At 49.2% G+C, this 25,473-nt stretch overlaps 1 protein-coding gene across 1 annotated transcript in view; it reads left to right on the forward strand.

Annotated features, from left to right (window-relative positions):
• The first annotated feature begins 260 nt into the window (after nucleotides 1–260).
• Nucleotides 261–25,473, forward strand: part of RAB5C (RAB5C, member RAS oncogene family) — a 37,133-nt gene continuing 11,920 nt past the window's right edge. Inside the window, exon 1 of the mRNA XM_032279638.1 lies at nucleotides 261–409. The gene's annotated coding sequence lies outside the window, so the exon portion shown is untranslated. The remainder of the gene's footprint in view (nucleotides 410–25,473) is intronic.

The raw sequence follows: 25,473 nt of genomic DNA on the forward strand, positions 1-25,473 counted from the left end.
CACTCCAGCCTGGGCGACAGACTGAGACTCCTCAAAATAAAAAAAGATTCCCGGCCGGGCTCCGCCTCGCAGTCAGCCGGCTCCACCCTAAGCCCAAGTTCCAGGCTGCCGCCGACTCCTCCCAGCGTTGCGAACTACAAGTCCCGCCACCTCTCGCGCGCGCCCTCCAGCCACTCCCGCGTTCCTACCGGCGCCTCTGGGTAGGTCGGCCAAGAGTGCCTTCCATTGGTCTCTCCGCCCTGTCAATCACCTGGGGAGTATTGAGGGGCGGGACGGAGGTGGAGATCCGGATCCGGAGCGGCTGAAAGGCGGAAGTGGAGGCCGGAGCCTGGGACACCGCCGGGGGGGGGAAAGAAGCGGAGCCCGTCCGAGCCCCGGCCCCAAGTAACGCCGCCGTCCCGGAGCCGCCGTGAGTATGCCTGTCCCCGGACCTGGTGTCTCGCCTGCGTTGAAGCATCTCCAGGGCAGCCCTTACTCCCCACCCAGCCCGTTTAGGGGGATACTGACCCCTCCCCCGACCCGTAGCCCCCTCCTAAGGGGTTCCCCAGGCGTCGGGCCAAAGGAGCGGGGGAGCTTCTTTCTTTAGCTTACCTGCCTTTCGTGAGGCTTAAGGAAACCCGTATGACTGTTCTCTGGCCTGTCCATTCCAGTTGTGGGAGAGACGAACCCTAAGTTCCGCTCCCCCAGCTCCCAGAATCGAAGGATCTTTACCAGGTGTGAAGGAACCTGTCCTTCTTGTCTTTTAGAAGTGACGGGGAGTGCTGTCTGTCGCCGTTTTCCTTCCTCCTGTCCCACAAAACCAGTTGTCCCATCCAGCCCTAGAGGAATATCTCGATTTCCTATGGGGGGGGGTCGTCTGGGTGAGACCGTTCCACACGCACAAAAGTGTATTTGCGTTCCCACAACTCCTTACTTCCCTCTTTCCTCAAGCCAGAAAACCAACCAGGACCTCAGAGTTAAAAGTCTGGGTCACTTAGTAGGAATGAGCTGTTTTCTTGCTTTGCCCCTTCTGTCTCCCAGCCCTGTTCTCTAGTTATGTTGTTCTCTGAGTGTCTCTCTCTTTCTGCCCCTGAAGAATTTAGCTGAGGTTTGCTCAATCCTAGCTACAGATCACAGATCAGGGTGGATATGCCCATTCATTATCTTCTCTCCCCTCCCCCCTTGCTCCAGACTCAGCTCTGTCTTCCCAGAGCACGTGAGTGGTTTCCAAGCCGCCTCAAAGGGACTGCTTCTGGGACTGCTGTCCGTGTGTCTATAGGCAGGAGAATAAGACCCAAAATGAGGAGTCTGGAATTGAAAAATCATCCCTTTCCCACTTCCAGACATACACACATAAACCACCCTGAGCAACAGGTCCATGCCACACTGCTCTCTAATCCCTTCTGGGCTTGGACTTATTACTGAGGACTAAGTCAAGATCCCACTGGCAGTTCTGGGATCTGACTTGTAGTCTAAGGAATTCCCACACATGCCAGAAAGTGCAGGTTCCCTCAACCGTATTGACTGTGATTCCTGTCTGCTGCTTGGGGCTTAGGTGTGTGAAATAGCTGCTGTCTGTGACCAAGCTTTGTTATGTGGCCAAAGTACAGGCTGGAGACTGTACCTTAATGAGGAGTAGCCTGGCTCTGAGGCCATGACTGACCCTTGCTATCTACAGTGGAGGAAGGGACGGGGAGCCATGCAGTCCGTGGGAATGTCTGTAGCTCTTCAGTTTCTGACCTACCTTTACCACCCCCTCGTGCCGCTTAAAAGTGCTGTTTTTTGGCATTGAAGTGTTTTTGAGTACTTCTGGACAGTCGCTAGTGTCTGATTTCTACAGTCTTGTGAGTAGACCTAGGACTTATTTCACCTTCCCCCAGCGCCCCCCCTTCCCCCCTGCTGGAGTGCAGTGGCCCCATCTCAGCTCACTGCAACCTCCACCTCCCAGGTTTAAGCAAGTCTCTGCCTCAGCCTCCCGAGTAGCTGGGATTACAGGCGCATGCCACCATACCAGCTAACTTTTGTATTTTTAGTAGAGACAGGGTTTCACCATGATGGCCAGGCTGGTCTTGAACTCCTGACCTCATGATCCGCCTGCCTTGGCCTCCAAAAAGTGCTGGGAGTACAGGCGTGAGCTACTGCACCCAGCCTACTTATTTCACTTTTTATTGGACAACAGAAGCCTTCCTTAGTAGGGTCAACAGCTGGATCACAAGCTCTTCATCTGTGTGGGTTCCTTGGGGGCTTATTGGAGACTTCAGCCAATCTAGTTTTTCTGATCTGGTCAGCCTGGGCATCTGAGGGGCAGGGCCGAAGAGGCCTGACTGTTCACTGGCCATTGGTCTCTGACCAGACTTAGGTCTTCAGGAGTGGACTGTGGTTTGTCACTCTTCAGGAGTCCTGGGATGAGACTGACCAGCCTTCTGAGGAGACCTTTTTTCCTTTGTCTGGACATGCTCCTCCAGCTCTGACTCTGAAATGATTTTTTTTGGTTTCTTTTTCTTTTTTTTTTTTTTTTTTTGGGACTCCAGCTCTTGTTACCCAGGCTGGAGTGCAATGGCATGATCTCGGCTCACCGCAACCTCCGCCTCCTGGGTTCAGGCAATTCTCCTGCCTCAGCCTCCTGAGTAGCTGGGATTACAGGCACGCGCCACCATGCCCAGCTAATGTTTTGTATTTTTAGTAGAGACGGGGTTTCACCATGTTGACCAGGATGGTCTCGATCTCTTGACCTCGTGATCCACCCGCCTCGGCCTCCCAAAGTGCTGGGATTACAGGCTTGAGCCACCGCGCCCGGCTTATTTTTCTTTTGAGATGGAGTCTTGCTCTGTCTCCGAGGCTGGAACGCAGTGGCATGATCTCCGCTCACTGCAACCTCCATCTCCTGAGTTCAAGGGCTTCTCCTGCCTCAGCCTCCCAAGTAGCTGGGATTACAGGTGTGTGCTACCACGCCCGGCTAATTTTTGTATTTTTAGTAGAGATAGGGCTTTGCCATGTTGGCCAGGCTGGTCTCGAGCTCCTGACCTCAGGTGATCCACTAGCCTCAGCCTCCCAAAGTCCTGGGATGACAGGCATGAGCCACTGTACCTGGCCTGAAATGACTTTTGAAGGGGAAGCGCTGCCATTTAGAGAGATGAGGAAGGCCCCAGTGCTTTGGGAGGGTATGCAGCTGCTTCTGGCATCCAGAAATTATAGTCGGAACAAAGGTCTGACTGCGTGGCAGAAAGAGCAATGGCTCTGTGTGTGACAGAAACCCCTCCTTTCTGATGCTGTTCCTCTCTGCCCTCTTGCCTCTCATGATTAGTGGGCTGTTAAACTGTAGAGGGGTGGTAACACTAATTTTTAAAAATCATTTTAAAGTTACAAAGTTATTTTCATACGTATTCCTCACAGGTACCCTGGGAATAGTGAGATTTGTTTCCCCACTTGTTTTTAATTTTTGTTACTTTTTTTTTTTTTTTGAGTAAGATAAGGCAAGTATGTGTTCCTGCTTTAGAGAACATGCTAAAGGAACCTAAGTAGCTTGCCTAAGGTTATGCATTTAGAAATTGGTAGAGCTGGAGCTGGGATTGGGGGTCAGATGTGACCTTATCTTTTAACAGTGGGCCTTCTTTGGCCTGGTTTGTTTGCTAAATGAATGAACATGCAGGGTGAGTGCGCTGCAGCACAAGGGCAGACTGTTAATCCTTTAGCCCTCCTCATCGTTGGCACACCTCTCTTCTCGTTTTCTTCCCCCACCTCCACCCAAACTCCTGTCTTCTCTCTTGACCCCTTTCTTCTCTGCGTCTGAGGACCAAGACAGTTAGGAGTCCCAAGTCAGTCCTCTTCAGGGCCTGAGAGTTTGCTGACATCTGCATGCCATTAATTTTTTGGCAACCTGGAAGTCTTAATGGCTAGAAAATGAAAGTCAAAGTGAGTGAACTCAGGGGTCCCTCTGGGCAGGGTTGAGGGGGAACCAGCAGAGGAGGCCTCTGATTAGTCCTGTTTCCCCACTAATACTGCCTGCTGATTGCAAGTGGGAAGAATGTGGCTGGCCACCAGGAGCTCTTGTCACTAGAATTTACATGGAAACAGAGCAAGATCATACATTTTTTTGTTTTTGTTTTTTTTTTTTGAGACAGAGTCTTGCTTTTGTTGCCCAGGCTGGAGGGCAGTGGTGTGATTGGCTCACTGCAACCTCCACCTCCCGGGTTCAAGCAATTCTCCTGCCTCAGCCTCCTAAGTAGCTGGGATTACAGATGCACGCCACCACGCCTGGCTAGTTTTTGTATTTTTAGTAGAGATGAGGTTTCTCCATGTTGGCCAGGCTGGTCTCAAACTCCTGACCTTGTGATCTGCCCTCCTTGGCCTTCCAAAGTGCTGGGATTACAGCATGAGCCACCGTGCCCGGCCAAGAGCATACATTTAAATTCAGCCCACCAGGCAAGTACTTTTTTTATTTCCTGCCCTTCCCCAGGAAACAGGCAGTGTGGTAGGATGGAAGGCACTAGAACTTTAGAGGCAGTTGGACCTGAGTTCTCATCCCGACTCCCCCACTTATCAGTTGTGTGACCTTGGGCTTGTTACATGACCTCACCGAATCTATGTTTCTTCCAGTAAAATGGGGATGCTAAATACCTTGCAGAATTAGGAACAGGGAAAGGAGCTAGTCCAGTGCTGGCACAGACTAGAAAATAGCTTTTGCCTCTGACAGGTAGATAGGGGTTTGAAGGTAAATCATAAAATCATAATTCACTTCTTTCTTTTCTTTTTTTTTTTGAGACAGAGTCTCATTGTGCCACCCAGGCTGGAGTGCAGTGTGTGATCTCGGCTCACTACAACCTCTGCCTCCTGGGTTCAAGCGATTCTCCTGCCTCAGCCTCTTGAGTAGCTGGGATCACAGGTGTGCGCCACCATGCCCAGCTAATGGTTTTTTTTTTTTTTTTTTTTTTTTTGAGTTGGAGTCTAGCTCTGTCGCCAGGCTAGAGTGCAGTGTGGGATCTCGGCTCACTGCATCCTCCACCTCCTGGGTTCAAGCAATTTTCCTGCCTCAGCTTCCCAAGTAGCTGGGACTACAGGCGCGAACCACCATGCCCAGCTAGTTTTTATATTTTTAGTAGAGATGGGGTTTCACCATGTTGGCCAGGATTGTCTCCTAACTCTGGACTTCAGGTGATCCGCCCACCTTGGCCTCCCAAAGTGCTGGGATTACAGGTGTGAGCCACTGTGCCTGGCCCTAATTTTTGTATTTTGAGTAGAGATGGGGTTTCTCCATGTTAATCAGACCTCCTGACCTCAGGTAATCGCGACCAGCCTTGACACTGATTCTGATTCAACATTTGTACCAAATATATGCTGGGGCCTGGTGCAGTGTCTCATGCCCATAATCACAGCACTTCAAGAGGATCACTTGATCCCAGGAGTCCAAGACCAGCCTGGGTTCAGGGGCGTGGTGGATCTGGCCTGTGATCCTAGCACTATGTGGTGTTTGTTTGTTTTTTTTTTTTTTTTAAACGGAGTCTTGCTCTGTCGCCCAGGCTGTAGTGCAGTGGCTCAATCTCAGCTCACAGCATCCTCTCCCGCCCAGGTTCAAGCAATTCCCCTGCCTCAGCCTCCTGAGTTCCTGAGTAGCTGGGACTACAGGTGCACACCACCACACCCGGCTAATTTTTTTTTTTTGTATTTTAGTAGAGATGGGGTTTCACCATGTTGGCCAGGATGGTCTCCATCTCCTGACCTCATGATCCGCCTGCCTCAGCCTCCCAAAGCACTGGGATTACAGGCATGAGCCACTGCGCCCAGCTAATCCTAGCATTTTGGAAGGCCGAGGCAGATGGATCCCCCGAGGTCAGGAGTTTGAGACCAGCCTGGCCAATATGGTAAAACCCTGTCTCTACTAAAAATACAAAAATTAGGTGTGTTGGCTCATGCCTGTAATTCCAACTACTTGGGAGACTGAGGCAGGAACCTGGGAGGCATTTGAACCTTGGAGACAGATGTTGCGGTGAGCCACGATTGTGCCACTGCACTCTAGCCTGGGCGATAGAGCAAGATTCCATCTCAGAAGAAAAGAAAAGGCCAGCCTGGACTTCATAATGAGACCCAATCTCTAAAACAAAAACAAAATGTCCGCTGGGATGCTTTGTACTTTGCTTGATGGTTTCACAAATTGTCTCATTTCATAGACATTGAACAGAATTGATGTGGGTTGAATTCCCATTTTACAGAAGAGAACACTGCCACTTCAGTCTTACTCAGTGGTAAGCATTTTAATATTTAAAAAGTCCTGCAGCTACTATAGATTAGAATGCAAAGTTTGCATGAATTGAAGCTAAAACAGGAAACTTTAAGATAATTTTTTTCTTGGGACAGGGCCTCTCTCACTCAGGCTGGAGTGCAGTGGTATGATCACCGCTTACGGCAGCCTTGACCTCCTGGTCCCAAGTGATCCTCCCACCTCAGCCTCCTGAATAGCTGGGACTGTAGGCGTGTACCACCATGCCTGGCTAGTTTTTGTATTTTTAGGACAGACAGGGTTTTGCCTTGTTGCCCAAGATGGTCTCAGAATTCCTGGGCTGAAGTCATCCTCCTACCTTGGCCTCCCAAAGTGCTGGGATTATAGGCATGAGCTACTGCACCTGGCCAAAGACAATATTTTGGTTGTAGCCAGCTGCTTTGGGTTCAACTCTTAAATTCCTGGGAGATTCCTCTCCCCTGACTTGAGTCAAGGGTACATTTTTGGGGCTGTTTGAGAAGCACTGCTTTAGGTAGAATTTATAAACTAGGACATTCCAAAATCCAGGTAATCGTGATTTCAGGAACCTTGGCAAAGGAGAATTGAAATATTTTTGGAGTCCTCTGCATTAATACCTTGGTATTGTAAAAGATTATTTTTCCAAGTAAATAGTCCCATCCTCTAAATATAAGAACAGTAATATAAATAAAAGCTAAACTTTTATTTTTGTCAAGTGCCAGGCACTCTTCTGAGCCCTAAGCATGTGTCGACTCCTTTAATCCTCCAACAATCCCAGGAGGTAGGTTCCATGTTTAATCCCCATGTTGGAGTTGGGGGCTATGTAGTGATGGCAGAGAAGGTGTCACTATTCAGTACAGCGTCTCTGACCTATCTTTGGGCTAAATGCCTACTGTTCACTTGCCTTGAAGGATCTTCTCCACCTAATGTGCCTGGAAACCGCATCTTCCTACTTTTCTCTCGAAGCTCAGTTTGAATGCCATGTCCTGTGAAGCCTTCCTTGCCCCAAATAGGCTGAGGGCTTTTCTCCTACATGGGCTTTCTTCTCACTGCTTTCTTATTCCTTGTCTGCCTCACTCTCTAGTGTATGAGCCCTTAAGGGCACAGATCGGGTCCTGTTTCATCTTTGTGTGTTTAGGGCCTAGTATGACGCTCAGCATAGTAGGCCCCCTGCTGCTGAAGTTGTTAAAGGAGAGGGCAGACATTCAAACCTACCCCTGAAGGAAACACCAAACACCTGCCCACTTCTTCTTTTTAATTTTTTTTTGAGACAGTGTCTTGCCCTATTGCCCAGGCTAGAGTGCAATGGCGCGATCTCGGCTCATTACAACCTCCGTCTCCCTGTGACCTCCGCCTCCCAGGTTGGAGTGATTCTACTGCCTCAGCCTCCCAAGTAGCTGGGATTACAGGCATGTGCATGTGCCACCACGCTCAGCTAATTTTTTGTATCTTTAGTAGAGACGGGGTTTCACCATGTTGGGCAGGCTGGTCTCAAACTCCTGACCTTGTTATCCGCCCCACCTCAGCCTTCCAAACTGCTGGGTTTACAGGCGTGAGCCACTGCGCCCAGCCTCGCCCACTTCTTTTTTTTTTTTTTTTTTTTTTGAGACGGAGTTTCACTCTTGTTACCCAGGCTAGAGTGCAATGGCGCGATCTCGGCTAACCGCAACCTCCGCCTCCTGGGTTCAGGCAATTCTCCTGCCTCAGCCTCCTGAGTAGCTGGGATTACAGGCACGCACCACCATGCCCAGCTAATTTTTTTGTATTTTTAGTAGAGACGGGGTTTCACCATGTTGACCAGGACGGTCTCGATCTCTTGACCTCGTGATCCACCTGCCTCGGCCTCCCAAAGTGCTGGGATTACAGGCTTGAGCCACCGCGCCCGGCCTCGCCCACTTCTTTTAACACACACTTTCCTTCCTTCACACACTTTGAATATCTTGAACCTAGGATTCAAACTTACGTCCATCTGAGCCTCCAGCTTGAGCCATGTCTTTGGTTCATCCCCCGGAAAGTTGCTCACAAACGAATAGGAAAACAGGTCAGTAGAATGAATGTTAGAGTACAGATGACGGGGAGCAGGTCACAAACTCAATTTTCAGAAGTTAAGACTCCAAATCTCCATTTCTGGTGAAGGGTTTAGTGGGATAATGAGGGCGTGGCCCTGACTAGCTGCAGTCCTGCTGACTGGCTTTTGCCATATGTGTGTCTGAGGGCAGAGCCACCAGGCTTCTGCAGCTCTGTGTGGTGAGGCAGCATCGACCCCAGGCCAGTACTTAACAGGGCTCAGTGAAAGTGAATTTCCCTCTGCCTGTGGGTGCTGTTCTCCATGTCTGCACAAGGCTCGTTCCTGAGTGAAGGTGGCATAAGAAACTGGTGACAGCAGCTGTTCAGACCAGTGGTGTGAGCAGCCCTCTCATGTGTATTCCACAGATGGGGTCTTTAAAATTCCCTGATCCTGTGCCTGCAGTGCTTGGATATCCTCTGCTCACCTTGAGGCCGGTCTCTTGTTGTTGCCGTTCTTGTTGTTGAGACAGATTCTTGCTCTGTTGCCCAGGTTGGGGTGTAGTGGGGCAGCCTCAATTCACTGCAGCCTTAACTGCCTGGGCTCAAGTGATCCTCCTACCTCAGCCTCCCAAGTAGCTGAGACTACAGGTATACACCACTATGCCTGGCTAATTTTTTTTTTTTTTTTAGATGGAGTCTCGCTCTGGCACCTGGGCTGGAGTACTGTGGTGCAATCTCGGCTCACCACAACCTCCGCCTCCTGGGTTCAAGTGATTCTTCTGAGTAGCTGGGATTACAGGCGCATGCTACCATGCCCAGCTAATTTTGAGACAGTCTCCCTCTGTTGCCCAGGCCGGAGTACAGTGGCATGATCTTGGCTCCCTGCAACCTCTGCCTCCTGGGTTCAAGTGATTCTTGTACCTTAGCCTCCCGAGTAGCTGGGATTACAGGTGCCTGCCATCATACCCAGCCAATTTTTATATTTTTAGCAGAGACGGGGTTTCACCGTGTTGACCAGGCTGGTCTTGAATTCCTGACCTCAAGTGATCCACCCGCCTTGGCCTCTCAAAGTTCTGGGATAATAAGCGTGAGCCACCACGCCCAGCCCTAGCTAATTTTTAATTTTTTTTGGAGAGACGTGGTCTCCCTATGTTGCTGAGGCTTAATAAACTTACTCTTTAAGAATAGTTTTAGAAAAATTACAAAGATAGTACAGAGAGTTTTCTCACAATCCCCCACATCCAATTTCCCCTATTAACATTTTATATTAGTATGTATTTACATTAAAGTCCATCCTTTATTCAGATGTTCTTAGGTTTTTATCTGATGTCCTTTTACTGCCCCAGGACCCCACATTACTTATATTCGTCATCTCCTTAGGCTCCACTTGGCTATGCCGGTTTCTCAGACTTTTCTTGTTTTTTATGACATTGACAGTTTTGAGGAATGCTGGGCAGGCATCCAAAGAGGATTTCAGCCAGGCGCGGTGGCTCACACCTGTAATCCCAGCACTTTGGGAGACCGAGGTTGGCGGATCGTTTGAAGTCAGGAGTTTGAGACCAGCCTGACCAACATAGTAAAACTCTGTCTCTACTAAAAATATAAAAATTGGCCAGGTGTGATGGTGGATGCCTGTACTCTCAGCTACTTAGGCTGAGGCACAAGAATCGCTTGAACCAGCCGGGTGTGGTGGCTCACACCTGTAATCCCAGCACTTTGGGAGGCCGAGGTGGTGGATCACAAGGTCAAGAGATCGAAACCATCCTGGCCAACATGGTGAAACCCCCGTCTCTACTAAAAATACAAAAATTAGCTGGGCGTGATGGCGTGCACCTGTAGTCCCAGCTACTTGGGAGGCTGAGGCAGGAGAGCTGCTTGAACCTGGGAGGTGGAGGTTGCAGTGAGCCAAGATCGCGCCACTGCACTCCAGCCTGGTGACAGAGCAAGACTCTGTCTCAAAAAAAAAAAAAAAAAGGAATCGCTTGAATCAGGTGGAGGTTGCAGTGAACCATGATTATACCACTGTACTCCAACCTGAGCGGCAGAACAAGACTCCATCTAAAAAAAAATAAAGAGGATCTCTTCTCAGCTGGGATTTGTCCAGTGTTTTTCTCTTTTTGATAGAGTCTCACTCTGCCGCCCAGGCTGGATTGCAGTGGGGCAATCTGGGCTCAAGCCGTTCTCTTACCTCAGCCTCCCAAGTAGCTGGGACTACAGAAACGCACCACCATGCCTGATTAATTTTTGTAGAGACAGGGTTTCACCATGATGTCCAGGCTGGTCTCAAACTCCCGGGCTCAAGCAATCTATTTGCTTCGGCCTCCCAAAGTGCTGGGATTACATGCGTGAGCCACCACGCCTGGCTATGGCCAGTGTTTTTCTCATAATTAGACTGCGCTGAGTCTTTGGGAGGAGGACCGTCGAGGTAAAGGGCTGTTTTCGTCACATTGTGTCAAGGGTACATACAATCCACATGCCTTTCCATGACTGATGTGAACCATGATCTCTTGGCTGAGGTGATGTGCATGAGGCTTCTCTGTGAAGTTGTTCTCTCCTTCCTCTTTTCATGCTGTACCCTTTGAAAAAAGTCACTATGTGTAGCCCACACCTGAGGAACGGGGACTTATGTTCATGTTCCCTCTCGTTGAGGGCAGAGTAGCTACATGAATTACTAAATTCATCTATACAAGAGACTTGTCTATTTTTCCCCATTTATTTTCATTTATTTATTTATTTATTTATTTATTTATTTTGGAGATGGAGTTTCACTCTTTTCACCCAAACCAGAGTGCAGTGGTGTGACCTTGGCTCACTGCAACCTCTGGTTCCCTGGTTCTCCTGCCTCAGCCTCCTGGCTAGCTGGGATTCCACAGTCTCAGCTACCTCCTGTGTAGTGATTCTCCTGTCTCGGCCTCCTGAGTAGCTGGGATTACAGGCACATGCCACCATGCCTGGCTAATTTTTGTATTGTTAGTAGAGAGGGGTTTCACTATGTTGGTCAGGCTGGTCTCAAACTCCAGGCCCCAGGTGATCTACCTGACTTGGCTTCCCAAAGTGCTGGGATTACAGGTATGAATGACAGGCAGTGCCTTGCCTATTATCCCCCATTTATTTGTTCAGTTATTTATATCAGTATGGATTCCAGGATATTTATTTTACACTTTGGTTTATAATCCAGTGATAAGGCCAGGCTCGGTGGCTCATGGTTGTATTCCCAGCACTTGGGGAGGATAAGTTGGGTGGATCACCTGAGGCCAAGAGTTTGAGACGAGCCTAGCTAGCCAACATAGTGAAACCCCATCTGTACTAAAAATACAAAAATTATCTGGGTAATTAGAGTAGTTAATTACACCAGAGTAGCTCACGCTTGTAATCCAAGCTACTCTGGTGGCTGAGGCAGGAGACTTGTTTGAACTAGGGAGGTAGAAGTTGCAGTGAGCTGAGAACCTGCCACTGCACCCCAGCCTGGGCAACAGAGTGAGACTTTTTGTCTCAAAAATAAATAAATAAATGATCCAAGGTACTTTGTTTTATTGCCCACAATGTTTCAGCTTTGCTCATTGGTTGCTCATTCAGCCTCCTTTGACCTGCCCAGTCATTGTGAGGATTTTTGTTTTTGTTTGTTGCTTCTTTACTTTTTGGCACTGCCAGATTTTTGGAGATAGAGTCTTGCTGTCACCCAGGCTGGAGTGCAGTGGCACAATCTCGGCTCACTGCAGTCTCCACTTTCCAGGTTCATCCAATTCTCGTGCCTGAGCCTCCTGAGTAGCTGGGATTACAGGTGCATGCTACCATGCCCAGCTAATTTTTGTATTTTTAGTAGAGACAAGGTTTCACCATGTTGGTCAGGCTGGTCACGAACTCCTGACCTCAGGTGATCCACCTGCCTCAGCCTCCCAAAGTGCCGGGATTACAGGTGAGAGCCACCATACCTGGCCCCAGGCTTATTTTGTATATTTCATGCCACAGTCATAGTTTCAGCTGGCTCGCCAAAGGCCTCTGCCTTTTTCGCAAATGTTTTCTCTCAAGTATGTTGACATAGAGTGATGTGAATGCCTTGAGTTATTGCTTCTCTTTTTTTTTTTTTTTTAATGAAGTCTTGTTCTGTCACGCAGGCTGGAGTGCAGTTGCACGATCTCAGCTCGCTGCAACCCCTGCCTCCCAGGTGTAAGCGATTCTCCTGCCTCAGCCTCCTGAGTAGCTGGGATTACAGGCGTGTGCCACCATGCCCAGCTAATTTTTGTATTTCTAGTAGAGACGGGGTTTCACCGTGTTGGCCAGGCTGGCCTCGAACTCCTGACCTTAGGTGATCCACCCACCTTGGCATCCTAAAGTGCTGGGATTACAGGTGTGAACCACTGTGCCCGGCTGTTATTTCTTCTTTTGATGGTTAGTCATAGTTACTGAAGACTCTGGAGTTGGGTAAGGTAGAGGTGGACCTGGGAAATCTACCCCATGAGAATCAACTGTAGTCCTGGGAGTTGATCCCAGTAACTGGCTGTCGTCCTTCTGTTCACCTATTAATACTTCTCTTATCCCTGCCTGATGCCATGACTGATCCAAAATGGTCAGATTTGGTCTTCCCTTTGGAATTTACTTTGGAGTTGGGAAGATGATGTATGTGTATATAATCGTTCTCTATTTCAGGTGCTAAGTTCTCCAGCCAAACCCTCCTGGACTCTGGGTCTTGTAAGAGATTCCACGTGGTCTGGGCCAGTGTCTTTTGCTGCCCTTCCAAAATGGACTGCCCCTTGGGAGGGTTTGTGGCTGTTGGCGGGCACAGGGCAGGCTGTCACTTTGTGCTGTGATCCTGAATCATCGAATAGCTTAAATCCTTCCGTTGTACTGTTGTCTCTCTGAAAATGTGTAACTTGAGCCCTGCTGGAAACACTAACTTGGGATCTTAACAGGAGCTGGTTTACAAGCCTCTTGCCTTCTATTCATAGTGCCATGTGTGTCCCCTTCAGGTGGCTGTCAGAAGCATCCCAGGCGTGGAGGAGGACGTGGGTGGCCTCCCTAACCCTGGCTGCTCTCCTAGTCATCAGATTGCTCTCTGAGCTGCTCAGACTGGTGATGAATGACGCCAATTTCCAAACCTCTAGCATTTGCAGCCTGGTTTTTAAAAGGAACTCTGGTTTCTTTGTCAGCTGCTCTCTTCTGTCCCCTCCCCCTCTCCACAACTGAACTGCTTCTTCCCTTTCCTGAAAGAGGCTTTGAGATGGAAGGAAGGGCATTTGGGCTTTAAGATGCTTTGTGGGCCAGGCACAGTGGCTCATGCCTGTAATCCCAGCACTTTGGGAGGCCAAGGCAGAGGCGATTGCTTGAGCACAGGAGTTTGAGACCAGCCTTGGGCAGCATGATGAAACCCCATCACCACACACGCACACACAAAACACAAGATGCTTTGTGTTATGGGGCTTTTTTTTTTTTTTTTTTTTTTAATTTAAAGAGGCTATGGTTTGCCTAGTTGGGGCTTCAGCCCCATGCAGATTTATTGGATGGTGATGGTTTCTCCCTCCATTTCTGTAGTTTTGGGAGCCAGTCTCAGAGGATACAAGGTTAGGCTTGTTGATGGAGATTGAGTATCTTCTAGGAAACTGGGGAAAGGTATCCTCTTTAGCATTCTCTCCAAATGAGAGGGGCTGAAGAATGAAGTCCAGGGAAACTGGAGGTAAGAGGAATGCATGAATGTTGTCTGAACAGATGAAGTGAGGACTCCACCTCCTTCACAGGGAAGTGAAGGGGCAGGGGCTTCCCTGCCACAGAACATGTACTGAATGCTCCCCCACGCCAGGCCCTTTGCTAAGAGTCTCACATACATCATCTTCCTGGCAGCCCTGAAGATGGGTGGTCCTGGTCTCTCCATTTTACACATGAGGAAATGGGTTCAGTGACAACACCAGGCCACCCTAGTAAGTGGTGCCTCCAGAACTTGAGCTGAAGTTTGTCTGACTTGAGCTCTCAAGCCCTGTGCAGTAGGAACCAAGGAAGTCCTCCCTTGGGAAGTGAGGCAGCTCCTCAGCTGGGCTGTGGCTCTGTTAGGGGATCTGAACCCTAATAGTCTGGCAGATGAATGCATATTTAAGCCCCCAACTCCCTCCGTTCACTTGCCAAGTGTGAGCAGGCTGTATCTCTCAATTGCGCAGTTCATCGTATCTGTGCTCACCTACTGTGTGTCAGGCTTGCTATGTGCTGTCAACACAAAGGAAACCCATCGTCCAACCCTTAGAATTTTGTCATGTGGTCCTTTTCATCTGCAACAGTCCCCTTAATTTCCCTTGCTTTCTCACTCCCAACCCTCAGTCCCTGCAGTTCTCAGCCCCTTGCTACCTAAACTAGCCTTTGGAACATTTGGGGCCATGGAAGCAGAAGTGTGATTCACTGGCCGGGCGCGGTGGCTCAAGCCTGTAATCCCAGCACTGTGGGAGGCCGAGGCGGGTGGATCACGAGGTCAAGAGATCGAGACCATCCTGGTCAACATGGTGAAACCCCGTCTCTACTAGAAATACAAAAAATTAGCTGGGCATGGTGGCGCGTGCCTGTAATCCCAGCGACTCAGGAGGCTGGGGCAGGAGAATTGCCTGAACCCAGGAGGCGGAGGTTGCGGTGAGCCGAGATCGCGCCATTGCACTCCAGCCTGGGTAACAAGAGCGAAACTCCATCTCAAAAAAAAAAAAAAGAAGTGTGATTCACTCATTGAATCTTGTTTAGACCTATTCATTGCTTGATTTCTTCACTGGTCACCACTCTACAGTTGGTTCAGCAAAAATTAAGAAAGAGCCCGGCGCAGTGGCTCAAGGCTGTAATCCCAGCACTTTGGGAGGCCAAGGCAGGTAGCTCACGAGGTTGAGAGTTCAAGACCAGTCTTGCCAACATAGTAAAACCCCGTCTCTACTAAAAATACAAAAAATTAGCTGGTGTGGTGGTGTGCGCCTGTAATCCCAGCTGCCCTGGAGGCTGAGGCAGGAGAATAGCGGGGAGGCTGAGGTTGCAGTGAGCCAAGATCGTGCCATTGCACTCCAGCCCGGGTGACAGTGCAAGACTCCGTCTCAAAAAATAAATAAGAAAGATGCTGGATGCAGTAGCTCATGCCTGTAATTGCAGCAATTTGGGAGGCTGAGGCAGGTGGATCACTTGAACCCAGGAGTCTGAGACCAGCCTGGGTAACATGATGAAACCCCATCTCTATAAAAAATAGAAAAAAAAAAATTTTTTTTTTTTTTTTTGAGACATAGTCTCACTCTGTCACCAGGTGCCAGGCTGGGTGCAGTGGTGCAATCTCGGCTCACTGCAACCTCCATCTTCTGGGTTCAAGCAGTTCTCCTGCCTCAGCCTCCCGAGTAGCTAGCTGGGCATGGTGGCATGCACCTGTAGTCCTAGCTACTCGGGAGCCTGAGGTAGGAGGATTATATAAGCCCAGGAAGTCAAGGTAGCAGTAAGCCATGATTGCACCACTAGCAAGACCCTGTCTCAAAAACGTATATAGAAAAAGAGCCAGGCATGGTGGCTCATGCCTGTAATCCCAGCACTTTGGGAGGCTGAGGCAGGTGGATCACCTGAAGTCAGAAATTCGAGACCAGCCTGGCCAACATGATAAAACTTCATCTCTACTAAAAATACAGAAATACAAGCCAGGCATTGTGGTGCACTCCTGTAATCCCAGCTACTCAGGAGGCTGAGGCAGGAGAATCGCTGGAACCCAGGAGGCAGAGGTTGCAGTGAGCCGAGATCATGCCACTGTATTCCAGCCTGGGCAATAAAGCAAGACTCTGCCTCAAAAAAAAAAAAAAAAAAAACTTATGCTGGGGCCGGGTGTGGTGGCTCACACCTGTAATCAAAGCACTTTGGGAGGCCGAGGTGGGCAGATATCTAGGTCAGGAGTTCAAGACCAGACTGGCCAACATGGTGAAACCCCGTCTCTACTAAAAAAATACAAAAATTAGCTGGGCATGGTGTCTCATGCTGTAATCCCAGCTACCTGGGAGGCTGAGGTAGGAGAATTGCTTGAACCGGGACCAGGAGGCAGAGGTTGCAGTGAGCCAGATCGTGCCACTGCACTCCAGCCTGGGCTACAGAGTAAGACTCCATCTCAAAAAAAAAAAGAAAGAAAAACGTCTAAAATATTGTCCTTTGGTGCTCAGCCTTCTGAGAATAGCCATCGTCCCTCAGATCTCCCACTGAGGACTTTGACTTTTTCCTGCTGGTTGCACAGCCTCTGACCACACTGTGTGTGGTGTCTGAACAGAAGGCATTTGGCTTACTGATTCTCCTTTCTCCTGCTTTCCTCTCAAACATGACCTCTGCTCTTTGTTTAGGAGCGGAAGGCAAAACAAAGAGGGTGGTGATTTAAACTGGCTTTCTTTTGTTTTCTGTTATTTGTAAGGACAGGAAGGGTTTGGGAGAGGTGTCCATTGGTGTGAGTGTCTAGATGAACAGGTGCTGCTTCTAATCCTGACTTTCAACCAAGTTTCTTGGAGTCTTCCTGGGCCTAGGGCAGCAGTGCAAGTGGCAGCTGTCCTGGCTGATACTTCTGACCCCATCAGGGCCCCTTTTGAGACAGGGGAAGACAGGCCCTACATTGATGAGATTCCAGTGAGAAATGTCCTAGGTAAATACTAACTGCCTGAGCAAACCAAATACAGGATAGTTGTGAGGACTGCAAATCAACAGGAATCCTCCATCTATCCTGACTGGTGTCCATTTGACTCATGCCCCATTCCAGGACAGTGGCAGGGAGGCTGGGGCAAGGAAGAACCTTTGTCCTGGATGGCACTCTTCCTAGCATCCTGCCTGGCACTGGCAGGTGAAGAACTGACTAGTGGCATGTGAGCCACCATACAGCCATGTTGCCCTCCCCACCAAGCCCTGTGGCTGGGACATGTGTGGATTTGGGCTGGCGAAAGATTCCAAGTTAATCTTTTGCTTGAGATTTCTGAGAGAGCAGCCCTAGACGGGGTAGAGAGTGTGCCACAGCCTTGCTGACTGAAGTGCTGAGTTAGAGACCAGGCCCTCTTAGGGAGAACAGTTTCCTTTTTTTTAAGAGGCGGAGTCTAGCTCTGTTGCCCAGGCTGGGGTGCAGCAGCGCTATCTCGCCTCACTGCAGCCTCCATCCCAGGTTCAAGCCATTCTGCTGCCTCAGCCTCCCAAATAGCTGGGATTACAGGCATGTGCCACCACGCCGGGCTAGGGAGAACAGTCTCTCAGGAGTGTCAGCGTTAGGGCCTGGGCTCCCCCTGGCCCCTGGTGCCTTTTGGAATTGGCAGACTGGACGAGAGCCTTGCCTGGTGCAGCTGCAGCCAGGGCACTGTCTGTGAGCCGTCCTTGCTACCCTTCTCTGTTGGCCAGCAGGGCCAATGACTGAGAGTCATTGAGCTGCCTGTGAAGCCTGGGGCCCTTCTGTGGACAGCACTGGCTGAGCACACTGACCAAGCTGTGCCAGCAAATACATGGAGATGTCCTCCCACTCCAGTAGTCTTCCTCCCTGTGGGTGCAAAAAGAGGGAGTGGATACGGAAGGTTTCCATCCAGCCCTGACTGCCCCTCTCTGAGCCTCTCTAGAGAATACATCTGTTATTGAGAGCTAGGAAGACAGCTCAGGAATCAGGGAAGGATTTCATGGTGTTCTGCTGGGGAAGAGTCCTGGAAAGCTAAGGGTCTGTCCCTCAGGGGTGTCTTCCTCCTGACTGAATTTGGCATCTGTCCCGAGTGATACAACAAGACTTCCCACACAAGGGAAAGGGCTGCAGGAGCCGCAGGAGCCAGCTGTGCTCTGTCCTGGCTGACTTTGGCAAAGTTCCAGGCTCAGCCTGCACAGCATTTATTAAAGACCACTTGGTAATGCGTGTCCAGGCTCTAAGCCTCTTGGTGCCTCTGCACACTGGCCCCTTTTGCAGGCGTTGGTGGAGTTGGTGGCCGCACTTGGGGCTCTGGTGGACCCCATCAGGGCCTGATTGTAGTGTGGAAGTCTAGGTACTAAGCCCCAGAAGTCTTATTGAGAAAAGAATGAAATGAAACCAATCCCAGTTAAGGAACATGGGGGTGCTTTCCTCGTGGTAGGGGACCCAGCTCACCTTGAGTGCCCCTCTGGGATTATTTACTTCCCTTTCCCCTGGAAAAAGGGTCATCTTCCTGTGGTTGTGGAAGGGCAGCACCTTCCTCGCTACTGCTGCCTCTCCCAAGTCCCCTAGGTTTAAGAGCTGGACCTCTTGAAGGTGGGAGGTGGAGCCTACCCTGTTCCAAAACCCCCCATCAGAATTCGGCTAGATCTCACCCTGGGCTGTTAAGCTTCTGGCTTCCAGGGCCAGGGCCAAGCTTCCCCTGTTAGACTCTTAGGTGAGACACAGGCTCTGTGTGTAGCAGTTCCATAGTCCTGTCACACAGAGGACACCCCTCTTTGATTCCATCCCCTAACCCCTAAACCCACCTTTCCTCTGCAGTTATCCTCTGGACTGGTTGGGGAGTGCAGAATATCATACTGTTATAACCTCTTTCTCACCATCGAAAAGACGTAAATATCAGCTTCTCTTTATTATCGTGAAGCTTTTTTTTTTTTACTTTGGAGGGAGTCAGAGTTTCGCTCTTGTTACCCAGGCTGGAGTGCTGCAATGGCGCGATCTCTGCTTACCGCAACCTCTGCTTCCTGGGTTCAAGTAATTCTCCTGCCTCGGCCTCCCAGGTAGCTGGACTACAGGCGTGCGCCACTATGCCCAGCTAATTTTTGTATTTTTAGTAGAGACGGGGTTTCACCATGTTCACCAGGATGGTCTCGATCTCTTGACCTCATGATCCACCCACCTTGGCCTCCCAAAGTGCTGGGATTACGGGCGTGAGCCACCGTGCTTAGCCATCGTGAAGCTTTAAACCACTTGAAAATTCTTTAGCCCACAGTCAAGTCCAAACACTAGATATATCCTTAATATACATGCAGGAATCTTCCTTTTTATGAGGAATCCCATTACCTTGCACATTGTTTGTGTGTAACATTTAGGTGTCTTTGTTCCCCTTTGGTCTTTTCCAATTCAGGTGTCATCTTTTTGATTGTCTTTAATATTTTTTTCATACTAAAGAGACAGAAAATATTTTATGTACAGAGGAGCTAGATTGCATTCATATCATTTCCAAGCTTTAACTTTTTTTTTTTTTTTTTTTTTTGAGACGGAGTTTCGCTCTTGTTACCCAGGCTGGAGTGCAATGCGCGATCTCGGCTCACCGCAACCTCTGTCTCCTGGGTTCAGGCAATTCTCCTGCCTCAGCCTCCTGAGTAGCTGGGATTACAGGCACGTGCCACCATGCCCAGCTATTTTTTTGTATTTTTTTTTTTTTTTTAGTAGAGACAGGGTTTCACCATGTTGACCAGGATGGTCTCGATCTCTTGACCTCGTGATCCACCCGCCTTGGCCTCCCAAAGTGCTGGGATTACAGGCTTGAGCCACCGCACCCGGCCTAACTTTTCATGATTATATGCAAAATTCTATACTAGCAGCATTTCTTACCTTTTTATTGACATGTGACTTACATATAATAGTTTACAAATTATAAATATAGCTCAATGGTTTTTACATTTGTTTGCACTCATGTATTTACCTCTCAAATCAAGATATAAAACTCTTCTATCCAGCAGTGTGCTTTTTTTCGTTTGATAGAAACTCATTTTTCCCTAGCTGAAAAGCCACATTTTATTAAAGCATGCATAGAGGGTCGCAATCCCTGTTTTGTTTTTTAGTAACAGGGGCTAATGTAATGACATTGTTAACATTCTGGGGTTTTTCTTTCTATCTCTGATAAGAGAGCCTTGCTTGAATTACGAGTCTTGGGCAGGCTTGGGCCCTGCCACCAGCTGGCTCTGTGACCCTAGACAGGTCACTTCCCCTCACCTTTATTTTTTTTTCTCTGTAATTGTCAACAATAGGATGAAGTCTTCAAGGCCCTCTTGGGCTGACTGCCAATTCTAGCCTCTAGGGTAATAAACCTGCCGCATGGAAGCTTACCTTCAGCCTGATACTGTGGTGCATTGTTTCACTTGATCTGAACTACTCTGTGATATTAGCATTAAGGAATGCCAATTTTTAGATAAGGAACTGAAGCTGATAATGATCACTTGTGTGACTTGGCCAAGGTTACACGGCTAATAAACGGTGGAGCCTGGCTTAAACTAAACCCAGCTCAGCCTCCCAAGTCCTAACCTGCTGGCCACGCTGGGGAAGGTGTGTGGGTACCTCGTGTGGCTTATGGCTGGTGTTGCTTCAGGTATCTTTTCTCTGGGTCTGCTGCTGGCTAGAAGCCTGCATAGTCCTGCCGTGAGTCTGTCCTCTGTTTCTGTGTGCCGATAGTGATTTTCCCCTTTGAGGAAGAGCTGTGTTCTTGAGCCTATGGGTAAATCATCTCCCCAACTAATTGGAGCCTGGGAAGCATTTGCAAAACCTTGGCTCTAGTTGGCTTTTTTTTTTTTTTTTTTTTTTTTGGAGACAGAGTCTCTCTCTCTCTCTCGCCCAGGCTGGAGTGCAATGGCTGTATCTCAGCTCACTGCAACCTCCGCTTCCTGAGTTCAAGCGATTCTTCTGCCTCAGCCTCCCGAGTAGCTGGGACTACAGGTGTGTACCACCATGCCTGGTTAATTTTTGTATTTTTAGTAGAGACAGGGTTTCACCATATTGGCCAGGCTGGTCTCGAATTTCTGACTTCATGATCCACCCACCTCGGCCTCCCAAAGTGCTGGGATTACAGGCATGAGCCACTGTGGCCAGATAGTTGGCTTTTAAAACGAGTGTCTTTCACTTTAGCCTTTGAACCAAATTACCTCTCCATCTGTGTTCCTTGCTCCCTTTTCTTTAACAACTCCTTTCTGTGGGCTTTTTTTTGGGGGGGGGGCAGGGCTGGACTCTAGTTTTAAATACTTGGGAATGCCTTTTTCTGGAGTAAAATGTAGCGAAGAGTCACTGGTCAGAACCACCTCCAGGGGGCCCTGCGAGGGGTCACTTGGTTCTCAGGCTACTCTGCTAATCTTGAATGAGCAAGTCTCCTTTTTTTTTTTTTTGAGACGGAGTTTCACTCTTGTTACCCAGGCTGGAGTGCAATGGCGCGATCTTGGCTCACCGCAACCTCTGCCTCCTGGGTTTAGGCAATTCTGCTGCCTCAACCTCCTGAGTAGCTAGGATTACAGGCACGTGCCACCATGCCCAGCTAATGCTTTGTATTTTTTTTTTTTTTAGTAGAGACAGGGTTTTACCATGTGGACCAGGATGGTCTTGATCTCTTGACCTCGTGATCCACCCGCCTCGGCCTCCCAAAGTGCTGGGATTACAGGCTTGAGCCACTGCGCCTGGCGAGTGAGCAAGTCTCTACCTACCCCGCCCCTGGTCAACAGTCTGATTGGTTTCCCTAATCAGCTCGCTCTCCAGGCTGTGCCAGGACACTCAGCTAGAGGAAGTCTCTAAAGCAAACAGGAAGCACAAGAGACACTCATCAGCTGGAATTGCTCACCCTTCCACCAGGAAGGACAAAAAATATGACGTGGGTGACTTCGTGGATTAGAGGAAGGGTGAAAATTTCTAAGGGAGGCTAGCAGGAGGAACTGCAGCAGCGTCTGGTGTCTTGGAGAAGGCTCCAGTTGCTGAGTGAAGCTGAAGTCAAGACCCTCCCACATTTGTGGACTTACTTGCACACTTAGTTGTGCACAGCACTGATTGGGGGTGCCTTTCTGTCTCTTGGATTTCTGCCTCCTTCCTATATCAGCTGTAGCTCTGGTGTTTCAATCAACTGCTTAAAATCACTTTGGGAACTTATTTTTAAAATACTGATTTCTGGACTCCATCTCTAGAAATTCTAATTCCGTTGGTCAGGGTATTTTCTAAATACCTCGGAGTGATTCTGGTGAGAAAGAGTTTGGAGGTTGAGGTGGAAGGATTGCTTGAGCCTGGGAGTCGAGGCTGCAGTGAACTGTGATTGTACCACTGCTCTACCCTGGGCAACAGTGAGACTCTATCTCAAAAAAAAAGGCCAGGCGCAGTGGCTCACACCTGTAATCCCAGGTGGAGATTACTTTGGGAGGCCTAGGCAGGCAGATCACTTGAGGCCAGGAGTTTGATACCAGCCTGGCCAACTTTGAAACCCCGTCTCTACTAAAAACACAAAAAATACTTAGCCAGGTGTGGTGGTATATGCCTACAGTTCCAGCTATTCCTGGAGGCTGAGGCATTAGAATCGGTTGAGCCTGGGAGGCGGAGGTTGCAGTGAGTTGAGATCACATCACTGCACTCCAGCCTGGGTGACAGAGCAAGATTCTGTCTCAAAAAAAAAAACTTAAGAAAAAAAAAAGTTTGAGACCCACTGACATGTAGTGTCCAGAGCAGAGGGAACCCCCGGAGCAGAGAAGAGCAGTGTCCCATTTTTCTTTCTCTTTCTCTCCCACCCTTGGCCCAGAAGTGCCTTTGCATAGGGCTGGGGTGTTGAGGAGCTTAGATCTCTTCTGCACTTTCGTGTGCATTGTATTAATAGGAAAATCGTGTGACTCCAAGTCCTTATATATTCTCTCCCCTTTTCTGCAGAAGACATGAGGTTGGGACTGGTGCTTGTTCTTCGTGGCCTCTGAACCAGCCAGGGTTCTTATTTGGATGGTGGGTCATGGCAAGGAGAATCTTTCTCCCTAGATATGAAGCTCCAGCACTGCCATCGTACTGGTGGAAAAAAACTAACTTCTTTTCTTTTTTTTTTTGAGGCAGAGTCTTACTCTTTCGCCCCAGGGTGGAGCTTGGCTCACTGCACCCTTCGCCTCCCAGCTTCAAGCAATTCTTGTGCCTCAGTCTCCTGAGTAGCTAGGATTACAGGCGTGTGCCACCATGCCCAGCTCATTAAAAAAACATCAACTTTCACTATAACTTGAGCTCTTACGGAGAATTCGATTTTTGTCTCAAAGAAGACTTTGAATACTCTGCCAGTTTTGGTTTAATTCCATTAGCTGACGGCACAAGTGGATAATTTTTGCCAGGGGTTCAAGAGGAAAGATTCCCAGTAAGACGCCCATCCCTGGGAGGCAGGGCAGCTCAGTGAATGAATCCACCTTTACTATTTGCCATGTCTTCAGTTTCCCAGGCTTGGGAGGAGAGGGTATAATGCTTCCTGGGGCCCTCGGTCTGGCCTTCACCTGACTTAGACACCCTCATACCTCCGTGTGCCCTTCATAGCAAATTGGCTTCCTTGGGCTTTATTGTCTGGAAAGGTTGGACACCACTATTCATGTGATCAAACCACGAGGCAACAGACCATAAAAAGTGCTGTGTTAAAAAAAAAGAAGTGCTGCGTGTACTTGCTCAGGTGTCTCTGGAAGGCAGGACCAGTGACCAGGCAGAACATGTCAGCAGCTAGTTTATGCCAGGGAGAGCCTGTTTTAGTTCATTGGGGTGGCCAGGGTCTGTTCCCCAACAGTCTTGGAGAAAGTGTTATAAATAACCATGTCAGTACTCTTAGCTACTGTTTACTCAACATGCTGTGTGTGAGACACCTGGCCAACACTGCATTAACCCTGTGTGCCCCGTATTAGTGATGAGAACACAGGCTTAGCTCAGATGGCTTTTATAAGGTGATTCAGAAGTGGCAGGAGACAGTCACACCTGCCATGCCCCAAGCCAGTGCCTGTGCTCACTCTCTCCATGCCAGATGCTCTAGCCCTGACTGTGCTTCAGTGGCACCTGCAGATGCTGGGCCCTGCTCCAAACCTTCATGGGAATCTCGAGGGGCTGGCTGCACAGATGACTTCGATGTACAGACACCATTGAGAACCGCTGCTGGAGAGTTGTCTGTCTCCCCTTCTGGCTTGTTTTTAAAAGTCACATTCTGTCTCTCTCCCTGTGGTTTGGTAGTGACAAGACTTAGATCTGTTACCTCCATGTTTCTCGACTTGGAGGAGGTGGTTACTTCCCAGCCCAGTACGCTCAGCACCAGCTGCTTTGGTTTTTTGGAATCAGATACTTAGTTTTCTGTTACCATCTCCCAATTCATTCATACTTCCTCCTCTAGTGCCCTAGCCACACACTGTTGCTCAGCCAAGACTCTGTGTCACGTGGATTCATGGTAATAACCAACTTGTAATTCCACTGTGGTTTCCCTCTGTCGCTGTTGCCCTGCCTGGCCCTGGGCGGCTCCTCCCACTGTTGAGGGCAGTCAGAAACTGCAGGATTACTGTGACCGTTGCTAGAGCCAGACCTTGCTGGGCCAGCAATGCTGCTGCCACAGAGAGAGAGCCTCATTCGCCTGGCAGCCCTAAACCAGACGTCGGGCAGGCCCTGCTTCCATTATTCTTCCATAGCAGGGAAGATGGCATCGTGTCCCCGGTGGGGCTGGGGGGGAGTTCTGTCACCTGTATGCTGGGTGACCATGAGCAGGACATTTAATACATGAATGTGGCTGGGCGCAGTGGCTCACGCCTGTAATCCCAGCACTTTGGGAGGCCGAGGCGAGTGGATCACGAGGTCAAGAGATCGAGACCATCCTGGTCAACATGGTGAAACCCTGTCTCTACTAAAAATACAAAAAAATTAGCTGGGCATGGTGGCGCGTGCTTGTAATCCCAGCTACTCAGGAGGCTAAGGCAGGAGAATTGCCTGAACCCAGGAGGCAGAGGTTGCGGTGAGCAGAGATCACGCCATTGCACTTCAGCCTGGGTAACAAGCGAAACTCCGTCTCAAAAAAAAAAAAGAAAAATACATAAATGTTAAATTATCTCTCTGAAAAATGGGGGTTGTCATCAAGCTTAAACGAGATAATGGTTGTACGATTGGGAAGCTGAGGTGGGAGGGTTGCTTGAGGCCAGGAGTTGGAGACCAGCCTGGGCAACACAGTGAGACCCTGTCTCTGCCAAAGAAATAAATAATAATAAATAATTAGCTGGGTGTGGTGGTGTGTGCCTGTTGAGAGGCTGAGGCAGTAGGGTCTCGGAGGCCTCCAGTGAGCTGTGATCACAACACTGTACTCCAGTCCGGGCAACACAGTGAGACCCTGTTTTTTGTTTTTTTTTTTTGAGACGGAGTCTTGGTCTGTCGCCAGGCGCCAGGCTGCAGTACAGTGGCACAATCTCAGCTCACTGCAATCTCTGCCTCCTGGGTTCAAGCAATGCTCCTGCCTCAGCCTCCCTAGTAGCTGGGACTACAGGCGCACGCCACCACGCCCAGCTAATTTTTGTATTTTTTAGTAGAGACGGGGTTTCACCATGTTGGCCAGGATGGTCTCGATCTCTTGACCTCATGATCCGCCCACCTCGGCCTC

The sequence above is a fragment of the Sapajus apella genome, unplaced genomic scaffold (assembly GCF_009761245.1).
Source record: "Sapajus apella isolate SASKATOON/1434 unplaced genomic scaffold, GSC_monkey_1.0 scaffold12, whole genome shotgun sequence".
NCBI lineage: Eukaryota > Metazoa > Chordata > Mammalia > Primates > Cebidae > Sapajus > Sapajus apella.